The sequence below is a fragment of the Humulus lupulus genome, chromosome 7, assembly GCF_963169125.1.
Source record: "Humulus lupulus chromosome 7, drHumLupu1.1, whole genome shotgun sequence".
Lineage (NCBI taxonomy): Eukaryota > Viridiplantae > Streptophyta > Magnoliopsida > Rosales > Cannabaceae > Humulus > Humulus lupulus.
The window spans coordinates 189,432,743-189,438,907 of NC_084799.1; positions in this window are offsets into that span (position 1 = coordinate 189,432,743).

The following is a 6,165-nucleotide window of genomic DNA, read 5'->3' on the forward strand; positions in this document are numbered from 1 at the left end:
TGGTTCGGAGATTAAAATACCCCTAGTCCATGAATCTGTATTATTACTTTATATCTCTCTATATCTTGACAGAGTATTTGCATTACAGAAAATAGCCAACCCCTTTCCCTATCCAAGGTCTTGGTATTTATAGAAAAACAATCCCTAGATAGGCGTTGGGGCCATCACATGAATCTAAACCCCTCATGTGACCTGTCTCACACTAATGATGAATGTTACAATTTATATTAAGCTATGGTCTAATCATTAGGTAAAACTGATCATGGGTCATCTGGCCTAATCGGACATGTGATGTCTGATCACGCACATTTATATTACGTGTCCGGGAATTCAGGGATAAACGGACATGTGATGTCTAATCACGCACGTTTATATAACGTATCCAAGTTTATGAAGATCCATGGACATGGCAGACCTTTAGCGTACCCCGAGCTGAGTGTAGCATCAGTTCGCGTCTCGGATGCTATGCTTCATATGTGTCTCCAGCTCGTGTCTTATTGCTTTGTATTCATCATCTCGTGCTATTTACCTGGATAATTGCACTGTATTTCCAGAGGAAATATGAACTTGCGGATCATCTAGTATTGTTCTTGTCTAGCCAACTGTACCCGAGTTGCCTAAAAGATCCATGCTGAATCTCAGGACATACAGAAGGAATCGTGTCTTGCTGCTACCATACATACACATATCATAATCATGAAATAAATCACACATTATCATGAAATAATTCACATATGCATCAACATAAATTACCAAATTGCCTTCACAGGCCAAAATTACCACAATACCCATAAAATGCAAAGACAGATATTACGATATAACTCAACTTTTTCCTTGTCACTTCAAAATTTCCATAGAACATTTCTGTCATAACTGATCCCCACTACTCAGGATCATCATGATATAACTTGGCTAAGTACTGTAGCCACGTCCAATTATTACCAACATACACCCAGATACATTGTCAAGTTTACATTACCCACAATCCGGTTCTGTTAACTATATCACTTATTATTTCCTTAATTTTCAACTTATTTGCCACTTGATATTCCCACAACTTTTCTATTTGTTCTAGTAGTAACTCATCCATCCATACAGGTTCTACTTCATGTTTCAGCAACTGTTTCCATATTTCCAATTTCATAATCCATGAAGCTTTCTCTACAACTACTTCGTATCAAAAATATTTATATGTATACTTCATACTTGCCTATTTTCCTAGAATCCTTATTGACTTGTAAGGCATATCCTCTTAATTTCTCTTTCCTTAACAATTAGATCACATAACCCTGCAACATATATCTTATACCTATTTTCATAGATTCCATCACAAACGTCTTCTAATGTCCGATGTTCAATAATTCCTTTAAGCAACACTTAAGGCTCATAATGCCCATCACATTTCGCCTTTCAGCTTGTTTTATAATAGCTTTCTTTTAAGACACTTAGAGTAGTACTTGCTGCATGTTCTTATTCTTTCAATTTTTCAATTCCACTGTACTCATCCAAGCACTTTATCCATGCATGTGGATTTTCTATTAACCCTCAAAAGTAGTCATTCACTTCTGATCTTTCTGAATTTCCTTGCTTCCGATGTATCCAATCGAATGAGTGGGTATCATCTTTCTTTACCCCACCACTTAAGGTGTTAAAGAAAATCTATCACTTGTTAGCTACGATAGTAGCATAAAACTTGTTCAAACATACGTTATAATCAAGTACAATAAAAAATTGGATTCGTATTGTATTCTTTAGAATGCGAGTCTATCCTTCACTTATCTTTTCATCCAATAATAAGGGTCTAAGTCGCCCTTCATCTCTATAGCCATTGTTTTCTAAACTTTCTCACAAATCTTGAAGATAGTCTTAAATCTTTTACAGATCATATCCAAATCTGCAGTCTGTAGAACTTAAATATTTCCTATGTTTCTAATTCTGAGATCAATTCATCATGATAAAAAATAACCTCCATTATTCCGTAATTCAACACATTCTTATCACTAATGAATCTTGTTACCTTCAATCCTTTGGAAATTCATCACACCTCCTTCATATGGATCTTTCTCTAATACTTTCATGAGTTGTAACATTTCTACATGTTACTCATAACCAAGTTTCCCCTCACAGTGGGTTCCATCCTTTAAAGTGATCTAGATTATCTTAATGCCTTGGATAACTCGAACATCTCCAACCTTAAGTGGTGTCTCCCTCTCCACGTTCGTGATGCTGGCTAAGAATGCTTGGCATCCTTTCTCCATCGTTCTCTGAGCTTTGAGAGATGACACTAACGGGTTGCGCAATCCTGAAGCTTGTCCCATGAAGCATCGTCTCTGGCCGTCAGGAGTCTCGAACATTACCTTCTTGCGTTTGCAGTCGATTGTTGTGCCATGCCGTGCTAGCCAATCCATGCCTAGTATTACGTCGAAGTCCTTGATCACTATCTCTATCAGGTCTCCTTCTAGTTCTATGTCCTCAATCTTGATCGGTACGCCTTGTACTATTCGTGATGATAGAACTACTTTGCCCGAAGGCAACTCGATTACAAACCTAGTTCTAAATCTTTCACTAGGTTTGTCTAGTTTTTCTATCATTCCTAACGAGATATACGAGTGAGTGGCTCCCGAATCAAATAATACATGACATAAATTATTGAGGATAGAAACCTGACCTGTGACCACCTTGTTGCTAGCATCGGCCTTTCCTTGGGTTAAAGCAAAAACCCTAGCAGGAACCATCTTTTCGTCCTTCTTCCCTTCTGGCTTTTGCTGAGGACAATCTCTTGTACGATGCCCTTCTTGACCACAGTTAAAACACTCCTTGGTGTTTGCGCGGCATTCTCCAGGATGCTTTTTCTGACACTTAGAACATGGCGGGTATTCCACGTAGCCCGGCCTATTTCCTCCGTTATTCGTTCGTGCCCTTTTATTGCTGTCAGATTGCTTGTTGTCATGATGCCGTCTTTTCTGGCCGTTACCGTTGTTGCCTGATTGACTGTTGCTGGACTGATTGTTGCCATTATGGTTGTTGTTGTTCCGACTGGCCTGAGGTTGGCTCTGCTGTCTAGGTTCTGGCTTACTGACTTCTTTCTTGCTTACATTGGCCTGCAACCTTTCTACTTCGATTGCCATCTCAAGAACGTCAGCATATGTAGTGTTTCTCGGGTTTGCTAGCTTAACCCCCATCTCGATCTTCGGGCGAAGTCCTCTAACAAACTTGTTCACCCTCAGAAAATCGGTTGGAACCATCTCCGATGCAAACTTTGCTAAGCGGTCGAACTGACGAGCATATTCCGCCACTGTTAAAGTACCCTGCTTCAAGTTGGCGAACTCCTCAACCCTCGTAGCGAGTACAGTCGAATTGTAGTACTTCTTGTGGAAGAGCTCCACAAATCGAGTCCATGTCATGGTGGCAGCATCATGGGATTGCTGGACCAAATCCCACCATATCCTAGCATCCTTCTTGAGCAAGGACGAGACGCAGGATATGCGGTCCACATTACTAAGGTTCATGTGTGTCAGAATCAGCTCCACATTCCTTAGCCACTCTTCCGCTTCAAAGGGGTCTGTAGTCCCTTCGAAGTTTGGAGCATGCTGCTTGCGGAACCTCTCGTACACTGGATCCATGTGTTGTACTAGATACGGCGCGTAATTCGTCATAGGCCATCCCCCATATGGACCAACTTGTTGGGGTGCTGGGGCCATTTGTTGTGGCTGCGGCTGCGGCTGAGTTTGAGCCTGTTGGCGTTGTTGCTGCAGAAGTTCCTCGACTTGTTGCTGCAGTCTGGCGATCTCCGCGGTGTTGTCATCTGGCGGTGCCGGCACGTTGAGGCGGGCAGTAGCACGCACTCCCCTTCGGCGAACTGGAGGGACTTCATTGGTCGCTGGAACATCGTTGGAGGCGTTTCCGTTGGTGCGTGCAGATCTTCGAAGCGGCATCGCAGCAGAGTTCTAACAATTGAAAGAAACATGTTAGAACTTTACCTAATAGGCTCTAAGGCAAAAACTTATTCTAAAACAAACATATCTCGGACCTATTTATTATGACTTCTTATGAAAAATTATATAGGTCTTTATTTATTATTTAGAGTGGGTTTCTATACTTAGAAAAACAAGTCATCTTTATTTTCTAAGTGTGTTTCTAATCATCCTATATGACTTAATTCTCAGGCTCGAAACTTATCTTTGTTCCAAAGTTAACCATATTGAGGGAGGGCTGGGATCAGTAAAATCGTTCCCACTACTAAGGCCCCCTAACTCTCAATAAGGAAACTTGGTTCATTGATTTGTATCCACCCTCACCGAACTTAGTCATTATTCATTTTATTTAGTATTTATTATGATTGCGAAAATAAAATCAAACTCATACATGAAAATAAAATAGCATGTTATTCATTTGGAAAAACAGTTTTCACTTATTACAATCATAAAAAAGTAAATAAAACAAACAATAAAAACTACTAATCTAAAAAATCAGGATCTTCTACATCTGATCCCTCATCTAGCATATCATCATCTATCTCCTCATAATCATCATTGTCAGGAGCATCAAAATGTTCTCTAGGTAGGTTTGTGAGAATCCTATGTTTTTGCTCATTTGTGAACTGAAACTCGAATTTTGCGGTGAACCTAACTAAGAGGAAGTAATAATGCATTGCTAATGGCAGTTCATCCTCATCATTCATGTTTTCCCATATTTCTTCTAAGGATGCTATTACAGGATGAAAATCTTTAAATAGCCTAATTATTAGTACATATTGTTCCGTTGATCTTAACATTATTTGCTTAGCCTCTTGAAGGCCACCTATCTCTTGGTGGAACAAGAGCAATCTTCGAGTGATCCTTTCTAGTGCTCCTACGGTATTTCTTGGCTCCCTTATTCTTTTTAAAGCCTTAATGGCTCGGATATCTTGGTAGGTTAAAGCTCCGTTCATACTTAACTGAAAACATAAACACTAAAGTTGTTAGCTATACACATAAGCAACATAACTAGTAACTTACATACTTTCTTGGCGGTCAGATTCGGAGCTTTGAGTGTGTGTATCGAGGAGAACTTCATGCGAAGGAACCGTTTTCTCTGATACCAACTGTAATGACCCAACTATTCTAGACTCTTGGACCATTAACGAACTATACATACAAATTCTTACTAAAACTTACATTTGCGAAAAATACCATAATTTTATTAGAAAACTTATAGAAATAAGAGTTACTTACATAAATACCAAAAAGGATATGGGATCCCATTGTTTAAAAAAAACAAAACATAATATGACATATAAAATAAAGGGATTACATAGTAAGTGCGGAAAATACATATAAAGACCATAAACAAATGACTACATCCTCGAAATCGAACTCTCGACTCCTTGACTCCATTCATCATTGATACACAATCCCAAGCATCCACGAACCTCACCGCCACTAAAGCTATTTTCCTGCACATAAAACAAAAAGGAATGAGCCTAATGCCCAGCAAGGAAAATCTAACACATACATCATGTACATAAATTTCATAATAATCATAAAGACATAACATAACATAACACTTAATACATACACATACTATAATGGCCATTATTACTTGGGGTCCCATAGACTAAACAAGTCATATGCCCATGAGATTAGTGGGGTCCTACTAGCTAAGTAGGTCATATGCCCATAATCTTTTTGGGGTCTTGTTAGTCATATGGGTCATATGCCCAAGCCTACAAACATACATATCATAACACTTATCATAACATAAGAAACATAAGATAACATATAGAACATATAACATATGCATTTCTATCCTATTTTCCTTACCAAAGTTACCGGGATATGTGGACAGCGTTGGGACTTTGGAACACTCCTAATAACCATTATGAAAAAGAGTGAGTCTAATGAAGAAAAGAGATGAAAAGGAATGGGAAGACTAAACCATTGAGAAACATACTTACCGAAACTTATGTGCTCAAGAACTTAGAGTTCCTAACCAAAATAAGAATGAGGTTAGAAGGCTATGAGAAAGAAAATAACATAAAACCAATGAACTAGAGTTTTGGGTTACCTTAAAGACTTGTAAGACCAATCTACACCACAAACCGAAATACTATAGAACCTTACTTCCCAAAGTGTTTGATAAGCTTATGAGGATCAAGCTTATGATTTCCCCAAACCAGGTGTTTAC